At 40.3% G+C, this 25433-nt stretch overlaps 1 protein-coding gene across 6 annotated transcripts in view; it reads right to left on the reverse strand.

Annotated features, from left to right (window-relative positions):
• METAP1D (methionyl aminopeptidase type 1D, mitochondrial) overlaps nucleotides 1-25433 on the reverse strand; it is a 73481-nt gene that overhangs the window by 37400 nt on the left and 10648 nt on the right. Inside the window, exon 2 of one of the 6 annotated variants that reach the window (XM_042243722.2) lies at nucleotides 4260-4377. The exons of 4 other annotated variants lie outside the window; for them this stretch is intronic. The gene's annotated coding sequence lies outside the window, so the exon portion shown is untranslated. Of the gene's footprint in view, nucleotides 1-4259; nucleotides 4378-21257; nucleotides 21327-25433 lie in introns of all 6 variants that reach the window. One more of the 6 variants, XM_060409767.1, reaches the window with a different exon arrangement.

Consider the following 25433-nt stretch of genomic DNA (forward strand, 5'->3'; position numbering starts at 1 on the left):
GGGGGACATTAAAACTTTTTAACACTTATTATTGTTCTACAGTTACCTATGCTGTGAAAGTGCTACACTCAATATGCCAGCAAATTTGGAAAACTCAGCAGTGGCCACAGGACTGGAAAAGGTCAGTTTTCATTCCAATCCCAAAGAAAGGCAATGCAAAAGAATGCTCAAACTATCGCACAATTGCACTCATCTCACATGCTAGGAAAGTAATGCTCAAATTCTCCAAGCCAGGCTTCAGCAATACGTGAACCGTGAACTCCCTGATGTTCAAGCTGGTTTTAGAAAAGGCAGAGGAACCAGAGGTCAAATTGCCAACATCCGCTGGATCATGGAAAAAGCAAGAGAGTTCCAGAAAAACATCTATTTCTGCTTTATTGACTATGCCAAAGCCTTTGACTGTGTGGATCACAAGAAACTGTGGAAAATTCTGAAAGAGATGGGAATACCAGACCACCTGACCTGCCCCTTGAGAAATCTGCATGCAGGTCAGGAAGCAACAGTTAGAACTGGACCTGGAACAACAGACTGGTTCCAAATAGGAAAAGGAGTGTGTCAAGGCTGTATATTGTCACCCTGCTTATTTAACTTCTATGCAGAGTACATCATGAGAAAGGCCGGGCTGGGATAAACACAAGCTGGAATCAAGATTGCCAGGAGAAATATCAATAACCTCAGATATGCAGATGACACCACCCTTACGGCAGAAAGTGAAGAGGAGCCTCTTGATGAAAGTGAAAGAGGAGAGTGAAAAGTTGGCTTAAAGCTCAACATTCAGAAAACGAAGATCATGGCATCTGGTCCCATCACTTCATGGGAAATAGATGGGGAAACAGCGGAAACAGTGTCAGACTTTATTTTGGGGGGCTCCAAAATCACTGCAGATGGTGACTGCAGCCATGAAATTAAAAGACGCTTACTCCTTGGAAGGAAAGTTATGACCAACCTAGATAGTATATTCAAAAGCAGTGACATTACTTTGCCGACTAAGGTCCGTCTAGCCAAGGCTATGGTTTTTCCTCTGGTCATGTATGGATGTGAGAGTTGGACTGTGAAGAAGGCTGAGCACCGAAGAACTGATGCTTTTGAACTGTGGTGTTGGAGAAGACTCTGAGGGTCCCTTGGACTGCAAGGAGATCCAACCAGTCCATTCTGAAGGAGATCAGCCCTGGGATTTCTTTGGAGGGAATGATGCTAAAGCTGAAACTCCAGTACTCTGGCCACCTCATGAGAAGAGCTGACTCACTGGAAAAGACTCTGATGCTGGGAGGGATTGGGGGCAGGAGGAGAAGGGGATGACCGAGGATGAGATGGCTGGATGGCATCACGGACTCGATGGACTTGAGTCTGAGTGAACTCCGGGAGATGGTGATGGACAGGGAGGCCTGGCGTGCTGCGATTCATGGGGTCACAAAGCGCCAGACACGACTGAGCAACTGAACTGAACTGAACCTAATTTTACACCTTAGTCTTGCTTTTGTGTTGAGTTATGTGTCTGGGGTAGGTTGGGACAACTCTAATCTTTTCAGTGGTTGGGTTCCGGTCTCCATTGAGCCCTTCTGCATTCTGCAGCTGTAACTGTGGCTCACGGGATCTTTAGTTGTAGAACGCAAACTCTTAGCTGTGGTGGGATCCTGTTTCCCGACCAGGGACCTGGGCATTAGGCGCATGGAGTCTTAGCCACTGGAACACCAGGGAAGTTGCAGATCCAGAACTTTAATTAAAAATAAATTTAAAGTAATCTGCCAGATTTCTGAACAAGGTCACTGCATAGCTTTAGTTTCCGGGAACCTTTTGTATTCAGTTTGACTTTCCCCTGGGAAGACAAGTATGTCTTGAAGTTGTAAAAAAGGGAGCCAGGGTGTGTGGGGCCAAATCCTCTCTTTTGAGGATTTGCTCTCCTCAGAGCAAATGCCTTCCTGATGTATTCTCTTCCATGCATTTTAGAATTCTAATTCCAACTCCACCTGCAAGTATGTGAAATCCCTATGACATACTCTTGGCAGGAAAAAAAAAAGACTAATTTTTTCCATTATAAATATCTTTTCCACAGGTAATAGCATGGGGGCTTACACCCTTTTCTCTACTTTTACCTACATTTGAAATTTCCAATAATAAAACATTCAAAGAGCATTTGATTTAGCACTGAAAAGCATAATTTTTTTATGAATTCAAAGAAGTATAGGAAATCAAAAGATTACTTTAAATCTAGGATGCTGTTTACACGTGAGAAAACAAAGCATTTAAAATGAGCATCAACTTGCAGTTGCTCCTGTTAGGAACAGCCCCAGGGCTGATTGCTTCTTGATGGCAGAAACTGTACAGTTATCCACACATTTTGAATCTTCAGTTCACAACGACATGTGCTTCTTGGGAGTCATCCTGGGGTTGAGTTTTAGCTGCTTATTTACATATACTATGAGTATATGAGTTACTCACATATACTATGTAAGTAACAGATTTGGACATCAAACTGTTTCTGAGCACAGGATGATATAAGGTGCTGGCTGGGCCTTGACCACTCTGATGATGTACAGAGAGGCAGGAAGTCTTCACAGAAGTTCAACACTGGAAGTGCTGCAGAAATAATACTGCAGCGAGGAAGGTTCTACTTCCACCTTTGTGTCATAAAACCTTAGGCAGCAAGCAGATTTTTTGCACAAACGTGTGGGGCCCCTCAGGAAAGTATCTTGGGGATAATATATAAAATTGGAAGGCTATAAACCCTATGAAGGAGATAGCGGTGGACTGACATAGACAGAATTTATACTTAGAAGTAATGTTTCATCATTCCCAAATCTACTCAGCTCTGAACTACATTGCCATGACTAGATGATACTGACCTCACTGACCAGTCTGAAAGCTGGCAATATTTGGGTTTGGTGACTGCTAACTTCAGACCTCATAAATATTATGTAACTCTAGTCTTTTTGCCTCTAGCCAACCAGCCTGACTCCAATTTTCAACCACAAGTGGCAAACTGACACTGAAATTTTATGAGCTCTGCCATATTAGTAATGCACATTTCCTTTTGAATTATTCTAGCCTGAAGCAGATTATAATTATTGTTCCTTTTCCCACACAGATCTGACGATCTTTAAGTGGTTCAGGTGGCGACATCAATGTTTCAATGTCCCACGTAGACTGGTAAATAAAAGCCCGTATATGACAAATGAAAAGCAGATGGATTTTTGTATTGCTAAAATTTTAAATATCTTAGCTAATTAAAGCTCGGTCCCTGTCAGAGTATGTCCACAGAAAATGATTCCCTATCTTATTAGAGATGTTTTTCATCTTACTATCAAATAAATGTATCCTGTACAGTTTGCTTGGAGCAGAATACTCAGGTAGTCAGTGATCCATACTATGGATAAAGTTAGTTCTACACCAAGGTAAATATGTGGGGCTGATCTCCTTTAGAATGGACTGGTTGGATCTCCTTGCAGTAGAAGGGACTCTGGAAAACAGAGCTGCTGGAAAACATTTTTCGACATAAACACTGTGGCTACATTCTAGGCTAACCTATTTGCCCAAAATGTAACTAAAATACTACATGTTTGCAATGAAAACAAAAAGCTAGGAAACAATTCAGCTGCAAACTCCTAATATTTCAGCTACATTATGGGTTTTCTGGGCTAGCCTGGGAATGTTGCTCCCATTTACAGTGTGGTTTCTAGAGGAAAAGATGTTCTATCTGGACAGTGAGGGAAAGTGAAATGTCCACTCTATGGCCTCTTCCTCTCCAGCTCCCACTCGAAAGGGGATGCAGGCTGAGTGGTCCTGAAAATACTACAGAGGAAAGAAAGCCAAGTTTCATTCCTTCTCCTAAGAGCTGTACCAGCCCCAGAGGCAGGATCCTCATGTTGCTTCAGCTTATTCCAACTTGTAGAACAAATGAAAAGAAGCAAGTCCACTTTGAAGTTCAAGCAATACCCCCTCCCCGACCCTTAGCACTGGAATGAACATTTCAAGCCCCAGTACAGCCACCCGGACAGAAACATGGTGGTTCTCCCTGATTACTGTCACTCTGCCCAGAGTTCACCAATACGGGTCGGAGGTCCATTTATAACTTAGGTGGAGCCAGTGGGGCTGGAGCGTCTAACTTCAGTTCTGACTCTAAGATTTACTAGCTACCAACCTTCAGCAAGTTACATAAACATTCTGTGCCTCAGTTTCCTCATCTGTTAAAAAAGGGGAAATAAAAAAATTATGAGGATTAAAATAAGTTCATATGTATTAAGTACTTATCAGTATGGCACCTGGCACTCAGAGATCAAGAAGCTGAGCATGGCAGCTGGCACTCAGATACTGCTGGAGAGAGTGTTGATTGGTTCAACCACATTGCAAAATTGTCAAAATGAAGTCACTAGTTCACTCCTAGAAATACAGATAACAAACATGCATAGAGGTTACAGAGAAGCACCAAAAGCCATCTACAAGAATGTCTGTAGTAGAAAACAGTGGAAATAACCCAAATGCCCATCAACAATAGCATGGGTAAATTATGATAAATTCATAAAATGGAAGACTATGGTTTTTCCAGTAGTCATGTGTGGATGTGAGAGTTGGACTGTGAAGAAGGCTGAGCACCGAAGAATTGATGCTTTTGAACTGTGGTGTTGGAGAAGACTCTTGAGAGTCCCTTGGACTGCAAGGAGATCCAACCAGTCCATTCTGAAGGAGATCAGCCCTGGGATTTCTTTGGAAGGAATGATGCTAAAGCTGAAACTCCAGTACTTTGGCCACCTCATGCGAAGAGTTGACTCATTGGAAAAGACCCTGATGCTGGGAGGGATTGGGGGCAAGAGGAGAAGGGGACGACAGAGGATGAGGTGGCTGGATGGCATCACCGACTCGATGGACGTGAGTTTGAGTGAACTCCGGGAGCTGGTGATGGACAGGGAGGCCTGGTGTGCTGCGATTCATGGGGTCGCAAAGAGTCGGACACGACTGAGCGACTGAACGGAACTGACTGATACAGGAATCAAAACAAATGTGGCTACGGACAATAATATGGATGGATCTTCAAAATATAAAATCATCAGTCAGAAACAGAAAAAGAGAATCTGTGATTTTATTTATAAAAAGGAAAAAAACAAGCAAAATTGCATCATACTCTTTAGGAATCTATACATGGGAGTAAAACTATAGACAATAGCAAGAACGTGAATACTATTAAAGTCAAGACTGTGATTAGCTGGAAGATGATAAAGAGATGTAGACTGGGAAAGACAATGAGCGCTCTTCTGAGGTGCAGGCAATGTTCTGATTTTTTTTAAACTGGCACAGTAGAATATATGTGTTTTATAATCACTCATTAAATTACTCACTTGAAAAAAAATATAAATTACTCATTTGTTTTGCATCCGGTTCTCTTTGTATATTATACATCACAATAAAGTGCTAGAGGGAAAGAGAAGGCAAGAAAAGAAGAAAGGACAGAAGGAGGGAGGGAGGGATAAAGCCAGAACTAGAAAACAAAATAAGCCAAAACAATATGAGAAAGAGTCTAACAACTTGGTTTCTGTGTACTATAATGAGCAAGTAATTAAAAATATTTCTTAATATGTTAAATTCAAGCAATTTTTAAAAATCAAGGGAAATAGGAAATCAAATAATTCACAATTCTTACTATACAGTGAAAATATTACTAGCATAGTTATCTATATTATGCTTCCTTGATGGTTCATATGGTAAAGAATCTGTCTGCAGTGAGGGATTCCTGGGTTCTGTCCCTGGGCTGGGAAGATCCCCTGGAGAAGGGAACAGCTACCCACTCCAGTATTCTGGCCTGGAGAATTGCAAGGACAGACGAGCCTGGCGGGCTACCGTCCATGGGGATGCAAAGAGTTGGACGTGACTAAGGGACCTTCATACAGTCTATGTTATAATTAATCAACTAAGCTATGAGAAATTTGTATTAGAAAAAAATTAAAATGAATTCTCATAATTACTCTATTACTACAAACTAGTTAATAAATATACTTGATGGCCATGTAACTACTCTTATTCTAGGACTTTTTGGCTACTGTGATATGCATGGAACAACGATATTGCTTGCAGAAGCAGAAAAAGCTACCAAACTTTCTTAGCGGGAAAACCGTATTCTTTCAGAAACTTTATAGTAACTATGGTAAAACAACTGACATGTTTGTAGAAATTTTAAAAACAGTTTCATACAGATTATTTAATTTGGTCCAACAACCTGTGCAAAGTAAACTGCAAAGATACTCCTGCATGTGTTCTACAAGCAAAAACCCCCTGAGACTCAAGGGGGTTAAGGGATTTCCACAAGATCACAAAAGTTACACGTGGCAGATCTGAGTTTCCAACCTAAACCTATTTTTTTTTTAACTTTTAAAAAATAGAAAATTAGAAACATATGCAAGGATAGACAGATTACTATAACAAACTCCCATGTACCCGTCATCTAGCTTTAACAATTATCCACTCATGCTGATCTTGTTTAACCTACAACCATCTTCCCTTCCCACTGAACTATTTGGAAACCAATCCTAGACACCATATCTGTCAATATTTCAGTATGTATATCTAAAAGATAAGGACACTTTATAAAGAATAAACAATCTAACCTTATTATATCTAAAAAATTAATAGTAATTCCTTAATATATCAAATAGCTGTAGTCTTTAGGTACTCTCCTTTTGTCAAATATATATATGACAATGTATATATAATTATATACATTATTTATTAAACAAATGGTTTTTAAAAACAGGATCCAAAGAAGAGCTACACATTGCATTTGATTGACATGTCTCTTATGCCTGCTTAATTAATCAATGCTTCTCCTTTTTTCTTCCATGTAATTTATTTGTTAAAGAAATGCATTTCTTTGTCCTTAGCATCTCCCTTATACTGGAATTCACTAGTTATATCTAGTGGTGTCTCCTTTCCGTATATTTCCTATGGACTAATATTAAACCCAGTGACTTGTTCTGATTCAAGTTCTTTTTCTTTTATTTTATTGGCAAGAATATTTAAGGGGTGGTGGTGCTCTGACAGTTGTCTCTCTTATTGAGATACTAGCAGCCCCTGACAGTGCCTAGATCCATTGATTCCTTAGGGGTTTGCCAAGTGGTAATATTTCATTAGTCCTTCTTAATTTGATGGCAGGAATATCTCTGTAAAGAAATTCTTTCTTTTCCCAGATTACTGTCTGGTCGGCCTGAGGTTCAGTTCATACAGAGAATCAAGCTAAAGCCTTGATCCTTTCTCCCTACTTCACCAGTTTTCAGGATACCTAGTTAAAAACGCAGAGCTTTGAACAATAAATTCAGTGTTCCTAATCAGAGATTAGATAAAACTTATATCTAAAAGATGCTAATCTAAAATATCATTTATTTCTATGTAAATGATTTCTATATGAAAGACTGAGTCAGTGAAATTTAATTGCACTTGGGAAGTAAAAATACTGGTCAGACTCAGAAACATTTCGTTAATTTTTATCATAAAGTAAAAACATTAGTCACTTGGGCTTAATATATCATATATCTTCTCCATCCTTTTCTTCTCACACTTTCACTTGTGGGGGAGGTGGGTGGGGCTAGAAGATTAGAGGTAAAAAGACAAGACTGCAATTTAAAGGAGGAGGGAACCCAACTCCAAATGGATTTTTCTTTAAGAAAGAAATCCAAAACCAAAAGAAAACAGGTAAAATTAGCTATTGGAAATTATGGCCATGTGAATCAACCCTTTCTCCCCACATCTGGCAGCACTTAGCTCCCCGAGGGCACACTTGGTGCCCTAGGGCACCGTTACATATGTTTGACCAGCCAGGCAACAACAAAGGACACGGAGGCTATAAAAAGAGGCAGCAGGTAACCATCAGGCTGGCCAAATGGCCGAGGCACTTTGACAAAACACACAATGAAGCAACTGGTTATTCCCATGGCTGAAAAGTCAACGAGGGAGGGCTGTATTTTAGGATTCAAATTCCACAGCATGCCTCTCTAAGTCACTGGGTTACTTCCTTGTTTTAATCAGGTCCACAAATCCTCCCTTTTCTTTCAGACACTTGGGGAAAAACATCGGAGACAGGCTGTATAAAGCAACCTTGTGTGCCTGCCAAAAGCCCATCTAACAATTCAACTAGACTGTTTTCTGGACTCTCCCCCAGACTCTCCCCCAACCAGTGAAGGTGCCAAGTTATTCTGCACACCCTGTGGCATTCTGCTCAAAAATGAGACAGAAGCGTTTGTGAGTGACACGGTCCATCTGCTTATACCCATTCTACAACTCAGATGAGTACAGTACAATCAGTTATAAACACAGCTCCAGCATGAGCAGTCATTTCATAATTAGCAAGTAGAGGCTCTGCCTTCCCCACACCCTGAAGGCCTCTTTTGGAGCCCTTGGTACTGGAGTATCTCCCTTCTCTCCGTCCAAGAATGCCCATCCTCCTCTCTACCTCTTCGCTAAGACTATTAAAAACACACCAACTCATTTCTTCTAATCCAGTCTTAGCCAAACCCAGGAATGATAACACCTATTAAACAAAGGTTTTGTGTGGATATTCCCTTAACCCAAAGGAATGATTCTAACTGTTGGAAAGTTTTGGTTTTACAGGCTGTAGACTGGAGATGTTTGGAAGCCAGCAGACCCTTCCAATGTTTTCAGTTAACAATTGTTAATAAGCTGTTTCATAAACATGAAGCTGTGAGGGGAAAAAAACTATAAATGTCTTTAGCCTCCCTTTACAGTGAAATATTTCTGAATTATGAGTTTTTAAAAATGAGAAGCTCTTACAATGAAATACTTCTAAATTATATTTAGTATTTACTACATAAAACAAATCCTTAAAACTAAGCAACAGAAATATTTCTTGATGTATCATTCATACATATATACATACGTAGGAGTGTTAGATTATAGAATTAAGACATCTTTTAGAAAATGCATCACATTCAATTAAATATTTGGAGAAGTTAAATATATTTCCATTTTTAAGTAGAGAAGAAAATTACATGAAAGATTTTATTAAGAAACTAATTGATGTTGTTCCAGGGTCTCCAACTTGACATAAAAGGCAGAAAGGTAACAGATGACTGCATTACTATTGCTTGTGACTTTAGCATACCAAGACTTTGAATTTTAAAAGATACTTTCAGATACTGAAGGTTGGGGCCAGGGTTCATGGGTTAAGAATGCAGACAGAGGTCTGTCCAGGATATCTCTCCTGTAATGTGACAGCAATGTTGCATCACACATCCTCAGCCCCCTTATTTCTTGCCTGCTTCAGTTCATTTCCACCTCTGCAATATGGTTTTCTGTTTTTTGTTTTGTAATGTAGGCTTAAAAATGAGCTAAGTCAGGTTGCATGAGTTTGAGGCAGTTACTTTTGTAGACTATAATTGTTCATCCACCTGCTATTTTGGAAAATGTTTGCCATAAAGCTCATACTACCATGGACTTGAAGACCAGGAAACATAATCCCTGTTTTTGCTTCACTGTAATATAGACAGTTTCCTCTATTCAAGCTTTTGCTTAGATTTTACAAATGGGCAAGAACTAAACAATGCTGGAGTTTCTACAGTTCAAGGAGTTTTAGGTCTATTTTTCACAAAAATGAGATATTCTAAAAGTGAATAAATAAGTACATTTATAATTATTAACAAAAGTAAACTGTACTTTGAAAGGTGACACATTCTCTGCAGAGTTTATTGATCATTTCTTCGTTTGTTATGGTTTTACCACATACTTCTTGCTGAATTCTTATTCTTCTGTTTTCCTTCTTTATTCAAATTGTGTCATATCAAGAAGACTAAAAACAGCCTATAAGCCTATAACATTTACATAGACTATAAGGTAAGGCTGGGCTTCCCTTGTGGCTCAGCTGGTAAAGAATCCACCTGCAATGTGGGAGACCTGGGTTCGATCCCTGGGTTGGAAAGATCCCCTGGAGAAGGGAAAGGCTACCCACTCCAGTATTCTGGCCTGGAGAATTCCATGAATTGCATAGTCCATGAGGTTGCAAAGAGTTGGACATGACTGAGTGACTCTCACTAGTATAAGGCTGCTTTAACAATAAATACATGGTTAAAGTAGCATACTAATCATGATAAGCTGATGAGAAAACCAAGGACCAAGTTAGAACATGTTTCTAATGTTCTTAAATTATTTAAGTGAATTTATATCTACAATGGACACTAAAAACAAGCACTGTCCTTCATTTATTACCCCTAAGAAACTGATTTTCAGTCATAGCTTCAAGTTCTTACATATCTATATTTGTCATGTTGATCATAGCAAATTAAACTTATTTTTCCTTATAAATCTTCCTTTCATAATGCCAATGATGTTACTAGTAAACGAAAAACTAAGTTGAAGATCACGTACAGCATGCTACCAGTAGAAACACACATGCATAGAAAAACAAAGCCTAGGTGAAGATAATGACTAAGTTTTCCTGCTTAAAATTCTTCAATGTTCATCAACTGCTTTTAGAACAGAATTCGTTTCTCAGAGTTGATGAGGTCCTGCATGGTTTGGCCCTGCCTGCTTCTCTCCCTGTCACTCACAGCCAGCCAGCCACCAGGCCCCCTTTCCGCTTCTCAGACACACTAAGTCCTTTCTCGTCTCTGCATCTGCTCTTTCACCAGCTCCTCACGTCACTGGCTCATTCACATCCTTCAGGCCTCAGCTCAAATGTCGCTTCATCAGAGAGGCCTTCTGGGACCACTCTCTCTAAAGTGGTCTCCCCAGTTACTCACTCCCTCTTAACTTTGTTTATTTCCTTCCAAGCACTTTCCCATTGCAGAGTTATCGTGTCTAATTGTGTCTTCTCATCTCCCCTCGCAGGATACCAGCTCCACCAGGCCTAACCCATAGCACCTACCCTCTCCTGCTGTGGGAAATCTTTAGTACTCTGCATTGGAATTTTCTTCTCAAAGTCTAATTTTCACAATTTGGATTTCACTTTCTTATCAAAAGAACTAGTCACATGAGCAAACTCTGCAGTGGGTATAAAGTAAGGTGCTACCTGAAAAGCTAGAGATGAGAAAACTTCATGCAAATGTCAGTGCAAATGACATTTGTAGATAAATTAAAAGTGAGGAAAATTAGTATTTTTTTTCTTTGCAACTTCAAGTGAGTTGGTTTAATTCCAGGTAGTACACAATTCAGGATAGAACAAAGACTTAAGAACACACTTTAGAAAGTTTCTGGGCTGGATTATGTGGCTCTCATAGCTCAAGCAGAAATGGCTGAGAACTAAAGACAAGTAGAGCCACCATATAATTTAAGAAAATGACTTCTGAAATTACAATGTAAATCAGAGGGGAAAATCAAATAACACCTCTATATGTGCTTATATGTGTACAAAATTATATACACATATATAAAAGTAAATACACACATATGTGCCTATACATATATACATATAATTATACACACATGTATAAAATCAAATACACACACAGAAATATATAAACATATATATTTGATTACCTATAAGATGACACAATGGCTAATTCTAGACAGAGAGGTCTACGGTTTCATGTGTTAGGTTGGGAGTACTCTAGTATTTATCATCCTCCCCAGTGTGGACTCACTGTCCACATACATGTAACCAGCAGTATGTGGCCGTTGAATGAAGAAATGAACCCATTCATTCCTGGTAACTAGAGCGATTTTGGCATATCCAGCATCATTCTTCTAGACCCCTTCACACAGCACTGAAGGAGAAAACTGGGGTCTAGAGAACCAATGCAGTTAGTGCTGTAAGTAAGAATTGTCTGCCCCCGATTCAGAAACCGCCTGTTTGCTTTTAGGAGAAAATAAATAAATACAGGTATTAAAAACTCATCGTCTTCCCCTCAGGATGGGATGCTCTGACTCACTAGTACTTCTGCCAGGTCACTTTGCCTGCAACTGCGGTTTCATTATAGGGCCCCCGATTTCTGCCCAATTGTGTGGTCATTCATTCATCTTAAGATGTTTCAGAAATTGAAAAAAATGTTGAAGGCACTAGGAAAAATTTTACAGATTACTATATTGTGAAAATGAGACTAAGCATAAAAGCAAGAAGGCTTTTCTGGTTTCTGTAGCAAACACAATGTCTAAGTAGGCAGCTATGGATTCACTGTGAAAGCTTTAAAAGCCTAACCTAGAAAAGGAAAAATCCATGATGAGAAGGAGAAAGTTCTTCCATGAACTACTTACTAAGTCAAAATACAGGGCTCTCCCTAGATAAGAATAGCTCTCAGCTGCTAACATGACATAAAGAGAGATAAACAGACATGTGCCTTCTGATGGAAGGATATGACATTACCAATGGTGCATTTTAGTCCCCAAATTGAACTTTAATCTGATCAAACTTCAGGATGGAAGTGGTGGAATTTATAGGATACACAGGGGAAAGAAAAATGATAAATGACATCATGGGGATAAAATCAGAAAATCTAGACTGAGAAAACCTACAGAATAAATGACCTAGTTTCTTCAACAAATAAATCACAAGGGGGAAAAAAAAAAAGGAAGGGAAGGGAAACCTATAGACTAAAATATTAAAGGGATACATCAATCTAATGCAATGTGGAAACTGTGTTTAGTTCCTGATTCCAACAAATCAACCTTGGAAAATAGAGAGAGAGAATCAAAGAAATCTAGACACAAGATATATTTGATACTAGGGAATTATGCTCAAATTTTGTAATGTTTAATATGGTATTTTGTTTACAGTACTTTCAACATTTAAAGTTGCATACTAAATATGTCCAAGATCTGTTTTGCGAATTATCTGTGGAGAAGGGTACAGGGAGTAGACAGGGGTAGAGGTGACTGAACCAAGATTGTTCAAGTTGGGTGATAGTCCATGGAATGACTATCGTGCCATTCCCTCTACATTAGCATGTGTTTAAGATTTTCCCTAAGAAAAAGCTAATCTATCAGTTAACATAGCACCATCAAAACACACCTACACCAGTTCTCATGTGGTCCAATAATTACATCCGTATCACACCAGCCATTTATTAAAATGCAGATTTCTGAGCTCTGCCCCAGACCTACTAATTCAGAAAACTCAAGTGTTGGAAGCTGGGATCTCTACTTTAACAAACTAAATGATTTGTATACACACTGAAGTTTCTTACAGAAATGATTCTTATAAACAATAAAGTCAGATGGTCATTTTGTGTCAGGCTTCACTTCTCATTTTCCAAGTGAGAAAATCAAAGAAGAGAGATAAATTAACTGGCCAGAGTTCACTTTGAGATGCTGAAGGAGTTGAGATCTTTGAGGCTTTCAAATCTTGACTTTCCAGTTTATTGTTTAAGCTACCGAGCAACATGGCCTCATTTAAAATACATTATCATTTGCTTTTAAAAGTTTGGTTCAAATTCCACCACAAGCAATTTACCCTTTTAACCCTTTGAGATTAAAACACATACAACATAAGTACCACAGGGGTCCCATATATCTTTAAAAAGAGACCTCTATCAGGATATAAGAGATAGCTTGGCATTCTGATAAAAGTAGAGGTGTTTGTGGCCAAACCCCTGAGATACGGCTGAAAACTGAAAGCCCCTTTTCATTTGATAGGGCCTTAGTGTAAGGTATACAGCAGGCAGTTTACCTGCTTACCATTAGTGAAGATTGTGTGTCAAGGGGTCACGTCCTTTCCCATGGGTAGGGGTGTAGAGGCAACTTTTATCTGCCCAGAGAGGTCATTGGTTGAGGGCATGATGTGGGTTTCTTGGAGCTCTTCTTGTTTGTAAAGACACTCTTGGCTTCCATGCTTGGTAATGGCCTTTCAAAAGATACTAGAGTATGAGGTGGGTACATTTTTCTATTTACCCAAAGGGCTCACATTCACATCACTCCCCACTTCTGATATTAATCCAAGTGGCTTAATTTCAAATTAACAGGGGATAGAATTAAAAATGGAGGTACACAAATCCTCTAATAAGCATAATCAGTACCTTCACCTTTTCTCCAACATTTTATGAACATTTTCAAACATACAAAAAATGTTCAAAGAATTTTACAGTAAACACATTACCTAGATTCTACAATGAACACTCTATTTGCTCTTTGTCATATTTCTAAATATTCCACTACCAACTTTCAAAGTAAAGTTTCAAAGACAGTCACCTTCTCCCCCATATTTCAACATGTATAAAATCAAACTGGAGTATGTATTCAGAGTTCCTTTTTCTCTGGATTTTGAGGTAAAGCATACATATGCACAAAACTTCGAATCTTAAGTAGATCATTTGATGAGTTCTGACAAATGTATACACCTGTGTAACCAAATACCTATTAAGATACAGACTATCTCCAACATTGTAGAAGCTCTTTCTCTCCTCTTTCCAGCAAACCCCACGCTTACCCAGTACCTATGGAAATCCACACCATCAGGGACTGAAATTATTATCAACACTTCTCAAACAGAATAACAGCCGAGGGCTAATCTTTTCTCAGATCACATGAACATGACATGAGAACCAAACCCTCAAACCCTGAAGAGTTTTATGCTTTTTGTACTTGATTATATCTCCAAATTTCACTTTAAAAATTCTAAATTGAATTCAAATCTGATTTGTGACTTCTGACTATTTCCAAGAAAATAGACAATTTGTCTATAATGTTTTATCACAGCAAACCTCCAGGAATAGTTAGTATAGAGGAAAAGAATCATAAATGCATTTTAAAAAGAGACTAAAAATAATTCACATAGGAAATGCAATTAAGTTTAATTACATTGAATGCTAATACTCCCCCTGCAATCATAAAAACAAACGTTTGAAATATACTCTAAGGAAAGGAAAAGCCCCTCATATATTACACAGCTAAAAATAATACATTTCCTTAATATTTGAATTTTTATTATTATTCTAAATCTCATACAACCCAGATCGAAAAAATTAATGATTCTGTTCCTTCTACTATTTTCTACTCATGCAAGCAAAAGCAGTAATGTTCCCAGGATATTCTTAGGGTATCTGCAAATGACCCATAAACAGCAGCTTTTTTCTTATTTGTTTAATAACTGCTGTCATTCTTTTTGTAAGCAGCAATCACAAGATGTCAAACAAATTCTGCCTTGACTGTGGGTACTGATAGATGTCTCTGCTTGTTTTTATTAAAAACAAAAAATTTTTCCCTGCATTAATTACCAACACTGGAGAAGCAGAGGCACGGCTGGGATGTTCACCAGCCTCTGGGCAAGCAGAGATGCAGCACAGAAAACCACAGAGCAAGCTCACTATCCGAGCAGAATACCGGAACACATTTTTCTTTAACTCCCTTGGGGACCCTGGGACTCAGTCTTAGATTCCCTTAAAGGGAAAAGCAAGAGCCTGCATGGGGGCAGGGCGTATCATGTTTATCAGTCGCAAACAGTTCCTTTGGGCCTGGATCCAGGTAGTCTGTACTTCTAAATTCAATGAAATATAGGCACCGCCAGGTAACAGTAGTGGTCAGAGAGCTTGCCAGAACCCTGTAACTCAAAACTGAAAAATGAAATTAAAAGGCTACTTTGGCCAGGCAATTTCTTTCTACAGGATGCAATAAGTGCAAACTACAAAGCTGAAGGGACAGATGATTCTTTGTATGTTTTAAAATTTCTTTCTTCCTAATGTGACACAATGTCTGCCAGAAAAAACAGAAACGAATGTTTTCAAATTTGTATCTCACGACTGACCTGTACTGTTTCGGCAGAACTTCGCCCATTCTTCCTCCTTTCTTCTTTCCTCCCCGCATTGTATGGGGTTGGGGGGTGGGGGTGGGGGGTGCTTATGGCAGGGAGCCCAGGCCGGCTGGCTGGCTGGCTGGGGTCTTGGGTGTATCCGGAGGGCAGGTACCAGGGGCAGGAGCGGCGGAGCAGACGCCTGACCCTGTCCTGTCAATAAACCTTAACCCCGACCTGCCAGGCCCGGAGCTGGGCTAGTCTCTGTCTAGCCTCTGTCTCTAATTGCTCTAAAAATGACTCTTCATTTAAAAGTATCTTTGTGTAAATACCCCACAGGAACTGACAGTCATCAGAACTGCCACAGAGTTGTGGTTTTTTAAGGAGTGCGAGAAAAGTCATTTTCTACCTCATTGTGGAAGGACTCGGAAAACAGTTTCAACTGCTGTGCAAAACAATACTCATCACTCTTTTAGCTGACTCTGCAGGCAACCTCAGTTTGACTTTTAAGACTGTTTATAGTGAAATATATGATCTTTTGATGAAGTTACTTGAAAGCAAAGATGGATACGGGATTTTCTCCACATAACCAGCTTCCTCCTGGGCACCCAAAGAGGTAAAGCTAAAGGCCCATGCTTCTCATCCATACAATGAGGCTTCCTTATAAATTCTAAAAGGACCCAAACTTTTTACCTAAACATGAAAATCCAAACTAAAAATTAAAAAGGGGAAGTGGAGAGAGAAGGAAAGAGGCTTTGGAATGAAGTGTTTTTGTTTTTTTTTTTTAATTAATAAATCAGCCTTTGCAGATCAGTATAAAACACAAACTTCTTTTTACTGCTTTGTGGCTTAATTCTGTTTCCTTTTTCTTTATAGTGGTAAAAAATTTATATCATATAATTTACTAGGACTCCTTGAGAGCAATTCCTTAAATTATTTCTCTACTAACATGTAATAACATAATGGGAAAGACAGTTATTGTCAATTCTATAAAAGGAAACCAGACTTGAATTTTGCAAATCCCAGGTTCTCTTCTGACTAGGTGCAGGTTAAATTCTGCCTTTTGAAGTATGGCTTATTTAAACAACTCAAATTAAATAAGCTATTCTTTCCAGTAATTTATTATTAAGTCTTGACAAAATAAAAGAAACTTATCCCTCTCTATTCCATTATCCCCTCAATTTTTATCACCTTCTAAAATACTCTTTAATTTATTTAATATATTTATTGCCTATCAGAGTAAGCTCCTTTAGTGTAGGGATTTTTGTTTGTTTTGTTCATTGATGTGCTTCAAATGACCAGAAAAGCAGTTAATAGCAAGCCCTCAATAAACAGTCTTGGAATTAATAAAAAGTTGAACAGATTAAGCAAAGGAAAGGTGGGCATGGAAGAAGACTGCCAATGCTTTTCTTTGTCTTTAATCAACTACCCAAAGGCCTTTCCCCCCTCTGCAATGCCAGTTAAAATGCAAGGAGGAAAAGTCTTGACATTTGAATTGAAAGATCTTAGAAACCAACTAAAACTGAGGTCTGAGTCTTCAGAATTCTCTAAGAAGCTTGTTGAACGTACAAAGTTCCAGGCCCTGCTCCATATCGATTACAGAATCCCAATGTTCAGGCAATTTATTGCCCAGAAGGGAAAAAAAGATAAATCAATTAACCCATGGTGGTGGTTGTTTAGTTGCTCAGTATCAGATTCTTTGAGATCCTAAGGACTGTAGCCCACCAGGCTCCTCTGTCCATGGGATTTTCTGGGCAAGAACACTGGAGTGGGTTGCCATTTCCTTCGCCAGGGGATCTTCCTGTCCAGACCCAGGGATGGAACATGCGGCTCCAAACCCAAGTCTCCTGCATTGCAGACAGATTCTCTACCACTGAGCCACTGCGGTCACAAAGAGTCCAGCATGACTGAGCAACTGAGCACACACACATGCCTGCAACCCACAGTTACAAGAAGCACTAGAGGTACCGAAAGCACGCTGCTGGGACCAAGAGATGGGGCACTCTCGATCAAAGTGCATTTGCACCGGGTTGTAAAAAATGAGCATAAACATAATACCTGATGAAAACTAGCGGTGATATATGCATTTCACACAGAGAATAGTCTTTGTAAAACCTCTAGGTGTCATGGTTTGCGAGAAGAGTGCCCATCACAAGAACAGAGATGCAGGCTGAGGGTCAAAATACAGAGAGCTTTGTGTTCTAAAATAAGGAGCATAAAAAACTGTGGGAAGACATTAAAGACTTGTGATTCTAAATGCATAATACAGTTTAGAACTGGGATAGCCTATATCTAACTCTAGGGGACAGTTAGCGCTAGAGAATGAATAGATAGATGGGTCAGCAAAGGAGTGGCAGCTGAAGCCACAGGCTGCCACTAAGGGACCTGTCTGAGGTCACATGGCAAGTTACACCCAGAGCTGAAGTTACCACTCCTCATTCAGTCTTGTGTTTCAACTTCTGTACTACTTATGGAAATATCTCTTAAGTAAGCCTCTTATCACAGATAAAGAAACCATTTCTAATTATGTTTTATCTTATTTGTTATATCCCACAGAATAAGTTATCCTTCAAATCTCGACTGCAATTTATTAGAGTCCTTACTTTCTCATTAATTTGTCAATGGCCATGAAGTCAAGTTGATCACCTTAGTGATTCATGGCAGGAAAGTCCTCTTTATTTTCCAGACGAATCTATTTTCCAGTAACTTTTTTTTTTTAACTTCTCTGCATTTTTATTTTAATCATTACAGTAAGTTATCTATCTCTGTTCTTAATAAGCAGACACAAGTTTACAGGACTCAATTCCATCGACTACCCTGAGTTTTCTCATTTCAAACATCAGTGGCAGTTGCACCTCTCTGATGGGGCTGTTATTATTCAACGACGTTAGCATCATGTAGACATGTAGATGCTCCTTTCAACATTAGAAAAAAGAAGTTATTTGTGGCTACAATCTCAATTAAACTTCCATTTTTCACATAAACAAACTGAAATTTTCCCTGGAGTTTTAAAGACTTTCTTTTAATTACTACCTTGTCTCATTTTGGGTTAAAAGGTTTTCCCTTACATCCAAATAATGATGCTACTCTTGGCAAGATGACTACATTTCACTCATATAGGTATTTAGTTCTTACCCTCTACAGAATCTTGCGTATTTACTGTGGCAGGGTATAGGAATTACTCAAGCCTTAGAAGACTTGGTAATCCACTGACGTGACAAGGTTAGTGTGAAAACTATTACCAAAGTAACAGCCCACGGCTCACAGTAAGTGATTGTGGAAAAAATGACCGTCTCAGCATCCATTCCAACCTCCTCACTCATCTTCTGTACAGCAGAGACTCAAGAACTAAGAACTCTGTTTCCCAGACTCCCCTGCATGGAGGTTCTACATCTGAATCTCACCCTACCAACTGGAAACATTCTCGGGAGATGTGAAGCAGGGAATGGACTGAGGCGTCATTTCGGCTGAGTCTGTCTTTCTTTCTTTGGCTAGTGAGCACGATGTGGAAATGCTAGGGTTTTCTGAGCAGCGTCCTCTGTTGGCTTCCTGCATTGGCTTTGTGAGTGTCCAGAAGCAGTTGGAGGTGGTGACAGCTTAACTCCCCTGGGGGCCAATACAGAGGAACTGTCCTGGATATTGTCCCTGCATGCTCAGGGGTAGTAGAGAGGGTCAGTAAATCCCTTTGATGAAGCTAAGGCCTCAAGGACAAGCAGGACTTAGCCAGATAAGAACTGGGAAGGAGCAGTTCCTGTGCAAAGGTCCTGAGGAGGAACGGGCTGAGGGAATGAGAGCCCCTGAAAGAAAGGCCAGTAGACAGGAGTGGAAGGACTGGAGAGTTGGGTACTAAGCCTTGGAGGTTAGGATTTTCATGGTTAGTGCCATGGAAAGCCAAGGAAAGGTTTTAAGGGGGAGTGAACTGATTCGATGTGCTATTTAAAATGCCACCTGATATAGCATGGAGATAAAATGGAAGAAGTAATTTAGTGACTATATAATAGTCTCTCTCATCTTATGGATGTATCATAATTTAATCATCTATTTTACTAGACATTTAAGGAATTTCTAGTACTTTGCTAATATAGGTTAACACCGTACTAGATATCCCTGAAACAAAATCTTTGCCAACATCTCTAGTTATTTTCTGAATACAGACTTCTCAAAGTGGAATTGAATAATTGAGTGGAGTTCAATAATTGAGTATGAAATTTGAGGGACTTCCCTGGTGGACCAGTGGTTAAGACCGTGTGCTTCTGGTTTAATTCCTGGTCGGGGAACTAAGATTCCACGTGCTACATGGCACAGTCAAAAAAATTTTTTTAATCTTTTTTTAATTTTTAAAAATAGGTATGAAAATTTCTGACTATTTTTTAAAAGTTTTTTTAAGGGATAAAGATTTTGATCATTAAATATGAAAACCTACTTCACAAAAAGGATATCTTCCTACTCATCCAGTTAAATGATATCAACAGAAGATTATTTAAAAAGATGAAAAACTTCCATTTGTATGTAAAAAGTACTCCAATTATTTGTTTCTACAAAATGGTAAGCACGTCATCAAAATCGATACTATTCAACTTCTCGGTTGGGGTGAGCCACATTTAAAACAATCATCACAGCCAGAATTTGGGACATCCTAAAAGAACCTCAATGTAATCTAAGCTTCTAAGGGTCCATCTATTTGAGATCTAACTTTTTTATAACAGTATTTTTGTTATAAATATATTCACAAAGCTGAAAAAAAAATGCTTTGTCAGACTGTGTTTCCCAGTGACGCGGCTGGTCACGTTCAACGGAGCAGAGCTGTTTCGCTCTCTCCATTTTCTCTTCCAACCTCTCACAGGTGGCCTCTTTCACACGCAAATTTACCTCTTTTGTTCCTCATCTCAGCGACTGGCGTGGAGACACTCAGGCTTTCACCTTCTTACCTACTCCTTCCTGCTCATTGTCGCATATACAGACCCACCTCACGCTCTAGGTCTGGCATATTTACTTTCTCTTCGGTTGATCTGATCCTCTCTCCCTCTCTCCCACACCCCTCTGCTCACTTGCATCTCTCCCCAGAATCCTCAGCCCTCCCCTCTCTCACAAGCTCCTGTCCTGGGTCCTTGTTCAGGGAAGGACTGTTGGTCAGAAAATCTGCCAAGGTGGCTGGGGGGATAATTGGGGCGAGGGTGGGGGTGCAGACGCACGGATGCTGGGCGTGAGGAGACCAGGTGGCCAGCCAGGGTTTCCCAGGCCCCCGTGGCAGGAGGGGGTGGGCCTGAACTAAAGGCTGGGGCCGCCAGAACAGGGGACAAAGGCTGGGTCCTGCTGCTCGCCAGCCGGAGCACACACACTTCAGACACCCAGAAACGCTCTGTGGCCTGGATGGGGTCTGAGAGTTGCCAGTTGGACATCCTGACCTAGACAACCAATTAAGGCATGTTCAAGGTCTGCTGAACAGAACAATCTTCTAAACTAGGCTAAATCCCCTGTTCAGAGTTGCTGATTTTTCTGCCCCTAAATTTTCCAGATTTATCATCATATTAATAGTAAGAATTAGAAGACAAAGCAGACAAGGGCACTGAAAAAATCTGATGTACACTGAACATCAGAGTTAACGTACTTTTGGAAACAAACCAGGTGTCTGGTGAACACTGTGGGATCCACTAGGTATGCTTGATGAGAATCTGTGCTGGGAAGGAATTGAAGATCAAGGTCAGCAATGATTAATATGGATGCAGGAAGTCATCAACATTTAAGGACAAGCAATATGAATCTCATTAAATCTTCAATCATTTCCTATTGCCTGAAGGAATTGGTGGTAGTCTAATGATTAAAGCAATAACATTAAAGTAGAAGACAATATTAGAAAGTTAATCTGACCCTAAAAGAAGTTAGCACAAGGTACCAATCCACCTAAGAGACTTTACAAGACTCTCCTCGGCAGCTGTGATTTTTCTCTACCGGTGAAAGAGACTTCCTTTTTTTTAAATCGAGGTAACTGATCATCCTTCACATGCTTCCCCATGGGCCATCGTACTGCTGTCTGTCTGTCGTGTCTCCCACTTACTCGCTGTATCAGCAGATCGCACCTCCCTCCGCCCTAGCCTTCTCCTGCTGTGTCCCTCACTCGCATTTCTGATTGCAGCACCCCTGCGCTCGCCTGGCAATGCCCTGAACAGCTGCTATTCACAGAGCATAAAGTCAGGGAGAAATGGCAGAAGACGAGAGAGAGGAGCTGCCTTTTGTAACATCAATTCTTAGAGGGGCTGGTTTTCAGCTGCATGCACCAGCCAGTTGGCGGGGAGTGCGGCGAGGGTGTTCTTTTCATCCGTGACCTACTTCTACTTGGTCTTATAGGAAAATCATAATCTTACTGATGACAGAGACGGAGTATGTGATGCTGCAAATTCAGAATCATCACAAGGCTGAGCAGAAGGATAAGCAAGTGTAATAAATAGAATCCAAATGTGAGAGACAAAAGGACCTCAAAAGTTAATTTTCCTAAATTAATATTTCAGTAATTAATAAGCTTTCTCTTGGATGTGGAAGGAATTTTTAGAAATCATGGTTCTATTACTAGTCGCCCTCCTTAGGGGGGAAAAACACTTTAGAAATGCCAATTCTAACTAAACAGTGGACTGGATTGACTTTTCACTTTCTTCTTTATACTTTTTGGGTTTTGGCCATGCCACATAGCTTGTGAGATCTTTCCCCAACCAGGGATTGACTCCAGGCCACTGAGGTGAAAATACTGAGTCCTCCCCACTGAACTGCCAGGGAATTCCCTCTTCTTTATATATTTTTATAGTAGCTTAATACTTCCACTATGAATACAGCTGACCATTGAACAACCTGGTTTTAAGGGTGCTGGTCCTCCTCCCAGGAGAACATCTATGGATAAATATTATCTGCAGACTGTGTAGCTCTGCGGCACCTACTATAAAAACAAAATGCATGTATAAGTGGACTTGTGCAGTTCAAATCTGTGTGGTTCAAGAGCCAACTGTAGTTATGCAGGGCTTATTATTAAGAACTGTGTGGTAGCCAAGATGGTTGCTAACTAGTAAATAGCAGCAGCAGGATTCGAACCTAAGGAGCCTGATTTGACACCCCCACGTTCTTAGCCTCTGTTTATACAGCCTTCTTTGTATTACTTTTATAATCAGAAAGTATATTTTCAAAGTCTTTTTATTCCTAGAAAAAGCACTCCCCATGTGTTCCTCACTCCTGTTGTGGAAATAGAGACACTCTCGCCACTTCCAAAGGGACATTTCCCCCTTCTCTTCTTTCCATTCCTTTCCACCTCTTTCAGGTCCTCTCTCTCTCTAGGAAGCCCCTGCTCTCCAGGATTTCCAGTGGTCCTTATTCCTTACCATTTGCCGCCCTTCCCTCTGCTTCTAAACATAGCCAGGGCTTCTATGTCAAAAACAAAATGTATGTCCACACAAAACTTGCACACCGATGTCCACAGCAGCATTATTTGCAAGAGTCAAAAAACGGATGTAACCCAGATGTCCAGCAAGTAAAGGAAATGTGATACCCTACTCAATGGGATATTATTTGGCAATAAAAAAGGGATGAAGTACTGATACATACTTTAACATGGATAAACCTTGAAAACATCATCCTAAGTGAAAGAAGCCAGTCATAGAAGACCACACATTGTGTGGTTCCACTTATTTGAAATGTCCAGAATAGAAAACCTATAGAGCTAGAAAGCAGATGAGTCATTACCTAGGGCTGGTGAAGACAGGGGGCCTGGGGAGTAACTGTTCATGGGTAAGAGGTTTGTTTCATGGCTGCCCAGGTGGTTGCTAGTGGAAAAGAACTCGTCTGCCAATGCAGGAGATGTCAGAGACATCCTGGGTCCCTTGGGTCAGGAAGATCCCCTGGAGCAGGGCAAGGCAACCCACTCTGGTATTCTTGCCTGGAGAATCCCAGATAGAGCCTGGTGGGCTACAGTCTGCAGGGTCACAAAGAGTTGGACACAACTGAAGCGACTTAGCAGGCACGCAAAAGGTTTGTTTCAGGGGTGATGAAAATGTAAAATTGATGGTGGTAGTGGCTGCACAACTCTTTGAGTACACTAAATACCACTGAATTGTACACTTTAAGTAGGTGTGAACTGTATAATCTGTGAATTCAGTTCAGTTCAGTTCAGTCACTCAGTCATGTCTGACTCTTTGCCATGCCATGGACTACAGCATGCCAAGCCTCCCTGTCCATCACCAACTCTCAAAGTTTACTCAAACTCATGTCCATTGAGTCAGTGATGCCATCCAACCATCTCATCCTCTGTCATCCCCTTCTCCTGCCTTCAATCTTTCCCAGCATCAGGGTCTTTTCCAATAAGTCAGTTCTTTGCATCAAGTGGCCAGAGTATTGGAGTTTCAGCTTCAGCATCAATCCTTCCAATGAATATTCAGGACTGATCTCCTTTAGGATAGACTGGTTGGATCTCCTTGCAGTCCAAGGGACTCTCAAGAGTCTTCTCCAACACCACAGTTCAAAAGCATCAATTCTTCAGTGCTCAGCTTTCCTTATAGTCCAACTCTCACATCTATACATGACTACTGGAAGAATCATAGCTTTGACTAGACAGACCTTTGTTGGCAAAGTAATGTCTCTGCTTTTGAATATGCTGTCTAGGTTGGTCATAACTTTCCTTCCAAGGAGCAAGTGTCTTTTAATTTCAAAATCTGTGACTTATACCTTGATAAAGATGTTATTTTACAAAAGAACCCAAGAATCCCCACCTTTCTCTGCAGCCACTTCCATCACTTTTCATCTGTCTTTCCACTGCTAAAATTTTGGTCTAAGTCACTATGACTTCCAAACGGTCAATTTCATTGACGCTTACTGAGTCATCCTGAAATTTGCTCCTGAGCTTCCTTCCCTCACTAGGTTCTCTGCGCCAGCTCCTTTAATGCTTTGACAGCTCCTCTCCTTCAGGTCCCCTTTCCAACCACCAGGTCCTGATTCCTCCTTCTCTGTACCATATCCCTGGCATCCATTTCTTCCTTTCCAGCCTGCAGTCAACGCACTAATTCAGGCCCCGTCACTTTGTTTCTGCCAATATCTCCCAACTGATGTGATAGTTTTCACTCATCAGTGCATTCAGGGCACCACCTGAATTAAACAGGTCAGTTTAAATTAAACAGTGTTAAACAGGATTAAACACTGTCAGGTTAAAACAGAGACACCATTTCACTTATTTGTCCAAACCTTTCATCAGTCTCTGCTGCCTGTAAGATAAACCCTAAGCTGGCCTTCAGACGGAGAAGGCAATGGCAACCCACTCCAGTGTTCTTGCCTGAAGAATCCCAGGGATGGTGGAGCCTGGTGGGCTGCCATCTGTGGGGTCGCACAGAGTTGGACACGACTGAAGCGACTTAGCAGCAGCAGCAGCAAGCTGGCCTTCAGGCTCTCCATCATCTGGCCCTAACTTCATTATTAATCTGCCTCTCCTATAACTCTCTTACGCAAATTCTCAGCTCCAGCCAAACCCTCCATTCCAGAACCCTCTGAATAGGTCTTGACTTTCCTGTATTCACTCGCTTTCTCCATCACTGCTCTGCCTTACCCCCTTAGGAATGATCCTCTCCCACCATTCCACCTTTCTGCCAACCACCTTACTCACCCTTCAAGGCCCAGTTCTGTGAAGAGATCATTCCAGTCCTTAATTATCTTTCTTCTCTCTTATTCCCAGAGCATTAACATATTGGTTTGTATGTTGTTTTTTTTTCATCAAGAACTTCATTCAACAACAAATTCACTGTTTTGTTCCACTATCTTC

The sequence above is a fragment of the Ovis aries genome, chromosome 2, assembly GCF_016772045.2.
Source record: "Ovis aries strain OAR_USU_Benz2616 breed Rambouillet chromosome 2, ARS-UI_Ramb_v3.0, whole genome shotgun sequence".
Classification (NCBI taxonomy): Eukaryota; Metazoa; Chordata; class Mammalia; order Artiodactyla; family Bovidae; genus Ovis; species Ovis aries.